Source organism: Ambystoma mexicanum, chromosome 7q, assembly GCF_040938575.1.
Source record: "Ambystoma mexicanum isolate Mex_15411 chromosome 7q, UKY_AmexF1_1, whole genome shotgun sequence".
In the NCBI taxonomy this organism is placed as follows: Eukaryota; Metazoa; Chordata; class Amphibia; order Caudata; family Ambystomatidae; genus Ambystoma; species Ambystoma mexicanum.
Window position 1 is genome coordinate 591,126,094 of NC_090941.1, and position 14,616 is coordinate 591,140,709.

Below are 14,616 nucleotides of genomic sequence, written 5' to 3' on the forward strand. Positions count from 1 at the left end.
TTGGTGTCTATGCTGTCAGTTCATGGCTGAGAGTATTTATGACTTCAGAGACCTTGTAGTTGTAAAGTCTCTTGGAGTTTCAGGCCCCGGGTCTTTATAACATCAGTCCTACCCCCATTTAGTAGTTTCTAGGGCCTGGCAGATCTTAGAGAAATCATTCTGTTTACCCTAAATGGCAGTTCCATCCTCCAGGAGAGGCCTGTGAGATTGAAATATCAGAATGTAGAAGACAGAACGAATGGTTGAGCTGTATTCCTTTGTATTTTTTAAAGATCTCAACAACCAACAAATAGACAGATGCAAGGTCTTGTGACCTTGTTGCAGGTCAGTCATTATCTGTATTGCTCTGCTTCAACAAGTTCATTTCCTTGGTGAGGCCTGGTATCTGTTTTCCAATCTCATTGCTGGAGTTGTGAGTTGAACAGAATGCCATAGGTCCATTCAATCCATTTTATTTTATTCACGTTGGTCTCATTCATAACTATAGCTTTCAAAATTACATTTTCTCTGCCCGTTGATTTTTCATTATCGCAAAACACAGCAGTTTATCCATGCTATTGAATTATCAAACTCCGGTCAGAGGTCCATATTTTCCACATCACTAGGTTTCATAAACATGACCCTTGACTTCTGATCAGACGACCACATTTTCAACATCAATAGGTTTCTTAACCATCACCTTTGACTTCTGTAACAGAAAATAAGCATAAACACCACTAGAAATTGCACATTGGTATTTTTTTTCAGTCACTCCCAAATGTTTAGGTGTTCCCTCTCAAATTAAGCAAATCTCAATTTTAATAAAAGTTGCAGATCACTTTCTGGCACTTGAAAATATCGCAGCTTTGTCAATGATAGTTTTATTTGACAGGAAATGCAAACATTTATCTTTTTGCATGCATATCTGTTTTTAAACTGCTCTGCATAGACTGCTTCTTACATGTTTATTTTTAAAATGGTGCTTTTTTTCTGCATCTTTTATTTCAATTAGATTTCCCTTCAGCACCAGAAACTTGGGTTCATTTACAACAAGGAATTTTCGAAAATCTTGGCACAACCATTGTTGGGGAACCAGCTCAACTCCTGGATCCTCCCACACTCCTATGGGTGACCTCCTGATATAGTGCACTTAACAAATTCAGACCCTAGCCATTTTCTATCAACAACCATGCCGTCATTGTTTGCACTCCAAAATCTGGTGGCTGTCCATATGGCTACCCAGCCTGGGTTGGTACCAGCCACAAACAACATACAGATTTTCATATCGGCTCACTGGTACCAGGTAATTCCAACCTGCTTCCATAAACACCAAAGCCTTCTACATCTGCCTTCCCACTATCAAACTAACACACCCTTCCTTCCTTCCTTTCTTCCTTTCTTAGAGAGACATGCTCAGCGAGGCCAACATTATGGACAGAAAAGTGCTATATAAGACCACTTTACAATATTAGTTATACCTCCACTGAAAATGTGCTGTCCACAAAAAAGTAGTATTTCCACCAGAAACTCAAGATTATCTATATAGGGTTAGGAGTAGATACTTATAACAGAAGATGCGTGAGGTGCACAGCCTATTCTAAAGTTTACATATGTAATGATTTAAATTCAATTTCAGCTGCAGCTGTCGCAGTTCTCTCTGGCCACAAAGAGTGAGACAATATAAAACAAAGCTCAAATTAAATTAAGCCCACAAACCTTCCCATTGCAGGCAAATCACTCCTACTAATTCTTCATTAGCAAACTGGGAGTTAGCCCGTTGAGGTCCAATGAGGTTACAAAGGTGAGAAAGGAGTTGATTTATGTTGCTGCAAAAAAAAGTTTTCAAATGACCCAATTCATACAGCGGTGAATGGCTATATATAGCGGCTGTGTAGTTATGGTTAAGTTGCTAAACCCATAGGAAGAACACTTTTTGGGCGGCTTATAACTTTGCTCCCCCTTGACGAATCCTCACCAAACTTTGCAGAAACATTATATGACCTGCTCTGGTGAGTTTGGTCAGGTTCCGTCAAGGGGGGGCAAAGTTATAAGGAGGACCCAATTGTTTTTTCACCATAGACTGAATGGAAAATAAACTTTGCTCATGCTTGCAGCCCAAACGAGCTGGATGGATTTTCACCAAATTTGCGGCAGGAGCGGCGTCTTTGTCCAGAAAGTGTGCTTTTGTAATGAAAATCTGTCCAGTATTTTTTATTAAAATTGGCAAAATATAGGTAAAAACAAAATACAGATATCTGGCTCCGCCCCGCGGACCCATTTCCCTGTTCAGTCCATGGGCAGGCATACGATTGGCATAGAGGGTGACGTGATGTCCATGGACATCGGACAAGCCCCCTGATTGGATGGTGAAAAGCGTGAAGTGCGTCAGATTTTTGGAAATGCCCATCATGTTGGATTTCACGGACATCACGGTAAAAACATATTTAAATAAACAAGATTGCACTTGTTAAACCTATCAAACAATCTCTGGGGAGTTGAGGGGTGATGAGGATGGAATGGGATATGCCATAAGAAGCCAAAAAAACAGGTATTTTTCATCCCCGAAGTCCACAAACAGTCCGGATGTTCGGGGACATCTGTGCATATTTCTGAATTGCAGGGTTGGTGAAAAGCAGTTCTTGGATGGCTCATAACATTTGCGCCACTCAATGAAACTGCTCGACATTTTGGAATGTTATTCTAGACTTGATTTCGAATGGTTGTGGAAATTGTGGAGCTGTTTTGTCAAGAGGCAACACATTTAGAGGGGGGGGCAATATTGTAAAGGCTTATACATGTAGTGTCATTTGACACATCTACACAAAAGTTTGCGAAAAGATTTTAGATCTACATATAAATGTTCTTGTGAGGTTTGGTGGGATTTTGTCAGGAGGGGACTAAATTAGAGGGGGTCTTAACATTTTTATATGGCTTATAACTTTGTTGCCATTTGATGAATGTGGACAGAGGTTTTCAGAAAGATTTTAGACCTAACCTTCAATGTTTGTGCAAAGTCTGAATGGATTTTGTCAAGTGGGGGCTGTTAGATGACTATTGTATGTACATACATTTTGACTGTTTTGAACAAATAAAACATGTGTTGATTTCAAGCAAACTCATTTAAGGAGCATTGGCAAAGAACTTAAAGCAAGGTTTTTCAAATGTGCCCATGTTTTATTTTTTGGCAAGTGTCATAATGTAGGTACAACAAATACTAATATACCTTTGGTGACTGAGGTATAGCCTGTGGCCATGGTCAGTGGCCAGATTGTCCGGGTCATTGTATAAGGGCATGGCCCAGATAATCTGGCTACTGGCCATGACTGCGAGGGACAAAAAATGGGGTTAAAGTGGCCATGTCCACCTTGGACGGGCTATGTGGTAAAATTATTCAAAAGTGGGATAGGTTTAAAGGGTCATAGGGTTCTGTCTTCGCCTTCTGCAGGCTGCGATGGAAAGGGAAGAGGGTCTCTGTATGGGGCCCCGCCTTCCCTTTCCATGGTGGCAATCTTGGAAAAGGATTTTCCTTCCTACAGCAGTATGCCCTGGAATGGGCGATGAACGCCACGTTATTCTCATTAGCATAACCCAAAATGCTAATGGAAATGTTGGAAAAAAGTATTGAGTTAATGTACTTTACTGAGAAATGTAAAGTAGATGGAGTATATTAGATTTTTTTTTGTTCTATTTTTTAGCTGTGAAAGATGTTTCCTAAAGGTACCTTTTTTTGTTGTATTTAAAAAAAAAATGTTTACAGGAGAGGTTAGAATGTAAGATGAGGAGGGAAATGAGGGAAGAGGCACCAAGCTCTAATATTGAGGGGCAGGTGAACAGGTGAAGATGTTGCGCGTGTGTAACTTCCAAGGTAGTGGGCACTTTCTCATGCTCCTTGATTACAGCTTCAAACTCACTTTGAAATTGCTACACCCTGCAGAGTGATGTGTTGCAGTACATACAGAGGACTGTTGTCTTGCAAAGATATGGATCAATAGCCTCTTTTATTGCTTGCAAGGTAGCTGGTGGGATTTTTGTGTTCCACAGAGGTATGCTTTGTGGTTACAGTATTGGTTGAGGAAGATGATGTAGAGGAAGGCAGCCTACTACTTGCTAAGAAAGGAAAAATCTTTCTGAGAGCATTGCGGTAGTTGGATTTGGTGTGGCGGCACATGGAGGTGGTCCCATAGGAGTATTGTCCAGGTAGTCTGGGACTCAGTGCATTTTATTTTTGTAGCTTTACCCTTTGGTATATGCCCAACAGTGGTAAAGAACTGCCACACCGATGATTCTCTCTGGGTGCTACAGGTAGTCACTTCCTCTACCTCATCTTCTTAGACCTCTTCATTGTCTTTGGAAATACTGCACTTTTTTTGTTGTGTGGGTCCTCCAGCTGGTGGTGGTGGTGGCTCTTGGGGAGGAGGATGGCAATAGCTGATGCCATTTTTAAGAAAGTGTTTTGCTACTATTCTTCCTAGCATGTGCTTTGTACTACATTGTGAATGGATAATGAGTAAGAATAGGTGTAGGAGCTGTGCAATGGTACATTTTGAGCTTGAAAGTTCCTAGATCAGTAGAAAATGCAGTTCTCAACTGTTCTCGAAGCAAGGACCCGGATGCGAAGTGCAAACACGTTCATGGACACATAATCATGCCAGGCACGAGCCATGGACATGTGACACTGTCTGGAAGGTCCGCAATGACGTCTGATGTTCACAGACATCAACAGAAGCAAAAACAGTGGAAAAAGTATAGAAGTGTTAAAAATGTTGCTAGCAGGTTGGGTAATGGCAGAGTTTTAAATTGAAACTTTGTAAATTGGACAACAATGTTGCTATATTGGGGTAAGTATGATATTAGTAAGTTGTAGGGAAATAACCCATGCAATTCTCTGAAAAAAATGTTGCTTAAGAGACGTTATGGTTAAGTTGCACCAATAAAAATCTATAAAATTCACTGAAAAAACTTTGTTAAAGGGACGTTATGGTTAAGTTGCACTAATAAAAACCTATGAAATTAAATGAAAAAACTTTGTTAAAGGACATTATGGTTAAGTTGCACTAATAAAAACCTATGAAATTCAATGAAAAAACCTTGTTAAAGGTAAGTTATAGTTAAGTTGCACTAATAAAAACCTATGAAATTCAATGAAAAAGCTTTGTTAAAGGGACTTCATGGTTACAAGTAAAACTGAAAAACCTCAGAAATTTGCCAGTTATGGTAAGCTAAGCAACCATAACTCGCGCCACCACCGTGCACTGCAAAGACTAACACTCAGGACACCAAAGATGACATCACAAATGTCATTGATGACATCACTGATGACATCACATATGAAAAAAGTCCCTACAAGTGGTTGTGTTTATAATGTTGGTAACAACATGTCAGGGGTGAATGTGTAATGTTAAACATGTAATAACTAGCTAACCATTCAAGACTTACTACACACTTGTGCTAGTACAAACAATACATATGAAGACCCATAATGCATACAAATCAAAGGCACATACAGGGAAACTAAAGTAATAAAGAAAGAAACAGCATCATCAGAAAATGTTAATAGCATTAAAGATTATCCTCATGTATACAAATGAATGTGTTTGAGGCCTTCCTATTGCCCCATGTACGTGCACCATGAGCTGAGACCAAACCCTAAGGAAAGTACTTTGAGAACATAGGACAAGGGTAACGTCTAGATATACAGCACTGTTTGAATTTTTATATTCTGTCAGTGAACAAAACCACATGGCCCCGATATGTCGGTGAACAAAAACAAGTGGGCCAGATATGTGATGTCATCAGTGATGTCATCAATCTTTGATGTCCTGGGTGTTAGTCTTAGCAGTGCACCACAGAGGTGGCACAAGTTTTCCGTTCACTTGTAACCATAGCATTCCTTTAACACCTTTTTTTTTCTTTTTTTCATTGAATATATATATATATATATATATATATATATATATATATATATATATATATATATATATATATATATATATATATATATATATAGCTTGGCTTTTGAAATTGGGGTGAAATGAATACTTTCCTGTGTTGCACAGTCCCAGTGCAAGATATTTAAAGCAAAGCATTTTGTGGACAGAATGGAATAAGTTTATGAACGGCCACAATTTAGAAGCACCTGAAGAATTAAATTAAACACATGTGGATATTAATCAAGTGTAACATTTTTCTTCTTTATAATAGTCCAGCTGTTTACATCCCACTCAAGCTACAAACGAGGCCACAAAAAGAGAATTAGCTTCCAATTTATTTAATGCAACATTAAAAAATACGACAGGCACAACCAAAAACCTCACCTCCTACTCAGAGTAATGAAATCACATTATTGAATTAATATGAGAAATCCTCTAAAAAGTAATTAGTAAATGGTTGGAGGAGCACTCACTCCAGAATATTGACTACACCTTCCTTCGAGGAACAAGTTCCTGCAATGTTGTAAGAGTGGGGAGCAGCAACGAATTATTGTTCAAAGAACTTACTTGAGATATTGGTTAAATATGCAGGCAATGATAGAAAAAAGATTCTAAGGAAAATTGCAGAGATCGAGAGCAAACTGGAAAAGCTGAAACTAAGTGAGGAAGGATTGAAACTGAAGACAAATATTGAAAGTAATCTGAACACATTCGAAGAAGAGATACAACAGAGAAAACAAAGGAAATTCTTGAGGGATAAAGAGGATTACAAGAATGGCGGGGTATACACATGTAGAAATCAAGACTCGGACCAAGTTGGGTTGTTTTGCTGAAATAAGGCTTTATTCAAATAAGGTGTAAGCAAAAGAAATTATAGCCCATTAACTCCTTGAAAGTTATTTCACTCTCAGGTAGCCTTCCAGGGATGTAACTTAGCACTCCTAAATTTCCTTTGTGTCCGGATAGGCCCACCAGTCGTTCCTTCTCTCTTCGTCCTCTCCGTATGACTAGAAAAAGCAACAACCAACTGTAGATCAGTTCCCAGGCTTTTATTTGATGTGAGTGACTTAGTTCCCCCCCAATGGAACCTCCCCTGACTATTGAGCTTCCCATTGGTTGGTTCGGCCATGTCCCGCCTCCATTAAAGGCTACAGTCTGCTTCCTTAACACCTGGTTGCCCCGTGAGGACCCCCCTTCTGGAAGACCCCAGCCACTCTCCTCCCTCCCTCCACATGGGCCAACACTTCCCGGCTCCTGTAGAGAGTGCTGCCTCGCCGAGCCAGCCGTCTCTCCCTCTGCGTTTTACCTGACGGTGATAGAAGCTCGGCGGGCCGTGCGGTCTGTGCTTTGCGGCTGTCCGCGTCTCCCGCAGTCTCTCCGCTACCGGCCCGGACCCCCTGCCACAGTCCTCGACGCCAGAGCCAGCGAAGTCAGGTAAGGACACGAAGGATGGAGATGCCCGTTCCATCTCACGGCCGACTGCCACGAGGCCACGAAGTCCCTCTACCCCCTCTCCTTCGGGTTCCGCTTCACATCTCCCCATCTCAAATCCTGGCCGGTTGGGCAAGGGAGCATTCCTGGACAGATAGTCGGCCACCAGCTGGAATCCAGCCGGCTTGTGCAAGGTAAGGAAATTGAACGGTTGCAAAGACAGGAACCATCTGAGTACCCACTTGTTGCTGTCTTTATGTCTTTCGAGCCACTGTAGGGGTGCATGGTCTGTATACAATGTAAAGCAGCGACCCAAAAGATAATATTTGAGGATTTCCACCACCCATTTGATGGCCAACACTCCTTCTCAATAGTGGAATAGGCCTCCTCGTGAGGTACGAGTTTCCTGCTTATGAAACAGACCGGTTGAAGTTCGCCATCCTGTTCCTGCGAAAGGACTGCTCCAAGACCGTGGTTCGATGCGTCTGTCTGAAGAAAGAAATGGTTACGGAAGTCGGGGCACCGCAGTACTGGGTTTGAAATGATCCTTTGTTTCAGGACATCGATAGCTTCCAAAGCAGCAGTATTATTTGTTAGATTAGGAGATCCTTTATTTCTTAAAGCATCGGTTAAAGGAGCTGCCACCGTGGAGAAATCAGGAATAAACTTTCGGTAGTAGCCAATGAAACCGAAAAAGGCTTGAATTTGTTTTTTTGTAGTAGGTGTTGGAATCTCATGAATTGCCCCACTGAAACTGCGTAAAGGGATACCCAAAGCGCACCTGAACACATGGTACACCCCGGAGCTCAAAACCCTCCGTCAACAAAAAAATAAACTCGAAGCACTATGGAAATCAGTGCCTTCTGTAAATAACAGAACTAATCTCACCAACATCTCCACCCTCTACAAAAATGAGATTATACGTGCCAAGAAAGAATCTCTCAATACTAGGATCTCCCAGGCAAGCTCTAGTACTAAGGAGCTCTTTAACATACTAAAGGAATTAGAAAACCCCATTACTCCTACCGACTCCTGCACCAAGGATAAACCTTGGTGCACAGGGATCCAGAATGCCCTAGCTAACAAAATCTCAGGGCTCCAAACTAAAATCAACAACAAACGACAACAACTCACTCTTGATCCTACCTCCACCCCCACTCCCCCTCCACTTACTGCCACTAGTTCAGGCTTCACCTTCAAAAAAGTATCCATATTGGAGGTTCAGAAAATTATAGCATCCCTGAAACCATCGAACTGCAAGGGGGACAGCTGCCCCGCACAGATTATAAAAGATGCAGCTAGGGATCTCTCCCCTTTTATCACTAAATTAATAAACCTGTCCTTCGCCAATAACATGGTCCCCAGCAATCTGAAACAGTCATGGGTCCTACCTCTACTAAAAAAAACCACTCTCAACCCTGACATACCCACGAATTATAGACCTATTACCACCGTCCCATTCCTACTAAAAATCCTAGATAAAGTGGCTTATCTACAAATCCAGGACTACCTCGAGACTAATCATCTACTAGGAGTTCGCCAATCCGGCTTTCGACCACAACATGGGACAGAAACAGCCCTTGTTGATCTCAAATGCCAGATAGACGAACTCAAAGACAAAGACAAGGCTGCCATCCTTCTACTCCTTGACCTCTCCGCCGCCTTTGACCTGGTCGACCATAAAATCCTGTGCAACCATCTGTCTCTGGCAGCACACTTCTCCCACTCTGCGGTCACATGGATCCAATCTTTCCTGGACAATAGAACCATGCGGGTCTTCTCTCCCCTAGCAGCGGCTGACCCTATCCCCATCACCGGTGGTGTCCCACAAGGATCCTGTGTCTCACCTACCCTATACAATATATTCACTAAGCCCCTATTCGACAAGCTGGACAATCTGGGTGTCACCTACACAAACTACGCAGATGACACACAGATACTCCTCACCTTATCAGGTAACTACAACAAGGACGCCAAATGGATCAATGAAGTCTTTTCCATCATTCAGGCATGGATGGCCACACATGGCCTGTGCCTGAATGATGACAAGACCGAACTGCTTCTTGTCGGCTCACCTAACACTATCCGAAAGCTCTGTCCCGGCTACACTAGCTTCACTATTGACGGTAACACCATACCCATCGCCAAGAGCGTAAAAACCCTCGGCTTCTACCTAGACACGAACACCAACCTAGCTAAACAAATCAATATGACCGCCTCAGCCACTGCCTACACTGGCAAACTTATCAGGGCCTGCAGACCATTGATCTCCCCTAGCAATTGCCTCATCCTAGCCAGAGCACTCATTCAATCTAAACTGGATTACTGTAATAGCCTCTATGTAGGTGCCAACAAAACAGTAATCAATAAATTGCAAGTCCTACAAAACAATGCACTCCGTGCCGCCCTCAATATTCCCAGAAGGGAACACATCTCCGCCAGCAGAACTGCCTGTAAATGGTTGTCCATACAACAAAAAATAGACCTGAAAACTATATGCCTTACATACAAAGCCCTCAATCATCTTGCCCCGCCCTACCTCTCTAACAAATTTACATTAAGACAGAACACCAGAACCACCAGATCGTCCAACACACTACTACTAACAGTTCCCAAATACTCCCTCAAAAGAGCCGGCGGATCCAGCTTCCCAGCTCTGGCATCACAACTTTGGAACTCCATCCCACTGGATATTAAATCTACACCCACCTTCCAACCCTTCAGAACCAAGGTCATCTCCTGGTTAATCAACAAATAACCGTCCTACCACATATGTATGCACACCCAATCTCCAATCTTACTTATGTTGTTTGACCACTATTATCTATGCATTTCTGCCTTTTTGTTCAGCTCTCCTATGACCTATTACTACTGCACTATTGTCTGTTATTTGTAACCTGATGTTCAAAGCGCACATATACCCCTGGGTCAAGAGCGCTATATAAATAAATAAACAAACAAACAAACAATTGCTTTGATCTTTGAGATTTGGGGTCGTAGGGTGCCTCCACCTACTAGGTGTCCCAGATACTTCGTTTCATGTGCCCCTAGTACAGTTTTCTTCAGATTGATGTGTAGGCCAGCTTTATATAACTCAGTCACCACCTGTTCTAAGTGATGTAGATGGTCTCTCCAGGTGGTGCTATACACAACAATGTCGTCCAAGTAGGCCGCAGCATAATTCTCATAGGGACGCAGTATGACGTCCATCAGTCTCTGGAAGGTAGCTGGGGCCCCGTGTAAACCAAATGGCAAAACCTTAAATTGATATAGACCTTGGGGTGTGGTAAAGGCAGTTTTCTCCCGGTCTGTGGATTTCAAGGGGATTTGCCAATAGCCCTTGGTTAGGTCTAACGTACTTAGGTAGTTGGCGGATCCGAGCCTTTCTAGCAGCTCGTCCATCCTTGGCATAGGGTATGCTTCGTAACTGGAAATCGAACTCAGTTGTCGGTAATCCAAACAAAACCTGATTGTACCGTCCGGCTTTAGTACCAGTACTATCGGGGAGGACCATGAGCCGGCTGACGGTTCGATTATATCCATGCGGAGCATTTCTTTCACCTCGTTTTTTTAACCAGCCTTCTTGCTTCTGGAATACGATAGGGTCTTAGCCTGACAGTCTGTGCGGGATCGGTTTTGATCTCATGTTCAATTATATCTGTTCTTCCTGGTAAGGCGGAGAATGTTTTCTTGAAGGGTGTCAGTCTGGTCAAAAGTTCGGACTTCATGGAAGGCGTCAAATTGGTCCCCCATTGAACATCCTCGAGCTTGCCTCGTTCGCGATTCGCGTTCTGTTCTGAGACATCTTCACTTGTGTGCATTATTGCTGCTATTACAGGCGCGGTCCATGCTTTTAGTAAGTTCACATGGTATACCTTGTCTGGTGTGGTTCGATCGGGTTGGTGGATCCGATATGTCACAGGGCTGAGAACTTCCTTAACTTCATAAGGACCTCTCCATCTGGCTAACAGTTTGTTAGAGCTGGTAAGTAGCAGGATTAGTACTTGTTCCCCCTTTTGAAATGTTCTCATCCAACTTCCTTTATTGTAGTTTTTCTCCTGGGTTAATTGTGCTTGTCCTAGATTCGTCTCGGCCATTGAACGGAGTGCGGCCAGATGTTCCTTTAGCTCTTCGGTGTACTCTGTTAATGTGATCTCATTCGAAGCATCCCATTCCTCCTTTACAAGATCTAATATGGTACGGGGTTGTCTTCCGAAAAGGAGCTCAAATGGAGAAAAGCCAGTAGACGACTGTGGGGTGTCCCGTAACACCATCAAGACCAAGGGCAATATGCGTTCCCAGTTTTTCCCATCTGGTCCGGTTACTCTCCGTATCATCTTCATTATCATCTTGTTGTACCTTTCAACAAGGCCATCGGTCTGGGGATGATATACCGAGGTGCGTAACTGATGGATCTGCAGTCTCTCGCATACCTGCCGAAGTAAGGTGGACATAAAATTGGTCCCTTGGTCGGTAATTATTTCTGAGGGTAATCCTACTCTTGCGAAGAAGGGAATGAGCTGATCGCATAGTTGTCGGGCTGATGTTCCCTTCAAGGGGAATGCCTCCGGATACCGCGTAGCATAGTCGACGATGACCAGTAGATACTTGTATCCTCGAGAAGTGGGTTCTATGGGGTCAACAATGTCCATACCTATCCGTTGGAAAGGAACATTAATAAGGGGCATCTTGTGCAAAGGAGCCTTGGAGGGTAAAACGCCACTGGTTAGCTGGCAAGTGGGGCAAGCCTTACAGAACTGAGCTACTTCACCATGTATGCCCGGCCAGTAGAACCTTCTCAGAATGTTCTGCTGGGTTTTCAGGGACGCCATGTGTCCCCCACAGGGGTGGTTATGCACTAGCTGCATTATGACCATCCAATGTGGTTTGGGTAACATCAGTTGTTCCTTTACCTCCCCGTCATCCGCCTTGACTTTTCGGTACAAAAATCCATGACGGAATAGGAAGCCAGGTCCCTTCGCCACGTATGGATCTTTCTCATTAGCCGCTCTCTCACGTGCTACCCGAAGGGTGGGATCTGTCAGGGTTTCCCCCCTCAGGGAATCTTCATGATCTTCGGGTTTCCAGTCGATGGGTCGGGTCATGTAACTGGCTTGGCACCACTCTGATCTATTCCATCTTTTATGGCCGGGAGGGTTTCTGGGGTCACTTAACTTAGTGGTGTTGTTGTTGTACCCCATCCCTCTTTCCTCGTCTAGGGCCTTCAGTGCTTTATCAAAATGAGGTAGATCTGTTACTAGGATCACCGGGGTGGGTAGGGCAGGAAGGACGGCAGCCTTTAACTGAGTGGTTTCATGGTTCATCTCTATCTGTACCTCCTTCATCGGGTATGATTTTACGTCCCGATGTATACATCTTATCGGTATAGAACTGTTAGGTAAATTAGGTGTATTACTCACGGTTGGCGATATGGCTGTTTGTCGGCTCCCCCTGTCCAGCAGTGCCCGAGTTGGCCTTCCATCCACCCTTATATCTACGATGTATGTTCCCGGTTGGTGTTCTTCCAGCTGAGGCTTCATATAGCCAATCTCCATCGGCTCGGTGGTCTTCCTTCTGGGACAGAATCGGGCAATGTGGCCCCATTCACTGCATTCAAAGCATTGGGGCTGTCGAAACCCCGAGGAGATAGGAGATTGTTTGTCCTCATATCCAAACTTCCTTTCTTCTGGCTTCCTTGAAGTTTCCTCTAACGGCCTCCATCTGGTGTGTGAAACTCTTGGGCCTTGTGTAGCGGATGCTCAATGCTAGATGGGGACATCCTTCCTGGTATACTAGTTGTGGGAAAGCGACTATATCCGGCTTTTTGGTAAACCAACGCAATGTCCACGGCTTCCGTCAATGTAGGCCTGTGATGTTGCCTAACCCATCTTTGCAATGGGCCTGGCAAAGCTTCAATGAATTGTTCTAGTATAATTTTGTCCAGAAGGGGTTGGTTAGCTGGTGTGGGTGACTGCATCCACTTCTCCGTCAGATCCTTGATGCAGTAATATAACTGTCTGGGGCTCTCTCTGCTTTTTAGCTTGGTGTCCCTTAGCTGGATGCGGTAGGCCTCCTCATCCAGGCCTAAACGGTCCAGTACGGCAGACTTGATTTCCCCATATGGTGTATTGCCATTCGGATTCACCGCCTGATATGCTCCCTGCATTACTCCAGACAGCAGAGGAGCAACATACTGTCCCCAACGCTCAGGTGGCCATTGCGCATTTCTCCCAATTCTTTCAAAACTAGTGAAGAAAAAGGCTGGATCTTCCCCTTTATACTTCTGGAGTAGGGTGGACGGCACCATGGGTTGGTTCCTTGTGCTGGCCACAGCGTCTGTGAGTCTGCTAATGGTTTTGTGTGGTTTGTCCTGAGCCATGGTCTGTAAGGTGCCCTGCATTTGGATGGGTTGCTGGAATGCCTGGCTATCCGCCACCACCTGTTGTGTTTGCAGCTGTATCAGTTGCTGCAACTGTTGTTGACTATCTGTCAGGGCTTTAATTAGAGTCCCCATAGCGTTGTCGGAGATCCCACCTTCATCACCAATGTAGAAATCAAGACTCGGACCAGGTTGGGTTGTTTTGCTGAAATAAGGCTTTATTCAAATAAGGTGTAACCAAAAGAAATTATAGTCCATTAACTCCCTGAAAGTTACTTCACTCTCAGGTAGCCTTCCAGGGATGTAACTTAGCACTCCTAAGTTTCCTTTGTGACCGGATAGGCCCACCAGTCGTTCCTTCTCTCTTTGTCCTCTCCGTATGACTAGAAAAAGCAACAACCAACTGCAGATCAGTTCCCGGGCTTTTATTTGATGTGAGTGACTTAGTTCCCCCCAATGGAAACCTCTCCTGACTATTGAGCTTCCCATTGGTTGGTTCAGCCATGTTCCGCCTCCATTAAAGGCTGCCGTCGGCTTCCTTAACACCTGGTCGCCCCGTGAGGCCCCCCCCTTCTGGAAGACCCCGGCCACTCTCCCTCCACATGGGCCAACACTTCCCGGCTCCTGTAGAGCGGGCCGCCTCGCCGAGCCTGCCATCTCTCCCTTTGCGTTTCACCTGACGGCGAGAGAAGCTCGGCGGGCCGCGCGGGTCTGTGCTTCGCGGCTGTCCGTGTCTCCCGCAGGCTCGCCGCTGCTGGCCCGGACCCCCTGCCACAGTCCTCGACGCCAGAGCCGGCTAAGTCAGGTAAGGACACGAAGGATGGAGATGCCCATTCCGTCACACGCCCGACTGCCCCGTGGCCGCGAAGTCCCGCTACCCCCTCCCCTTCGGGTTCC

The 14,616-nt window shown here is 44.3% G+C and overlaps 1 protein-coding gene across 5 annotated transcripts in view; it reads left to right on the forward strand.

Annotated features, from left to right (window-relative positions):
• Window positions 1–14,616, forward strand: part of TRPC4 (transient receptor potential cation channel subfamily C member 4) — a 1,757,650-nt gene that overhangs the window by 1,327,209 nt on the left and 415,825 nt on the right. The gene's annotated exons all lie outside the window — the stretch shown is intronic.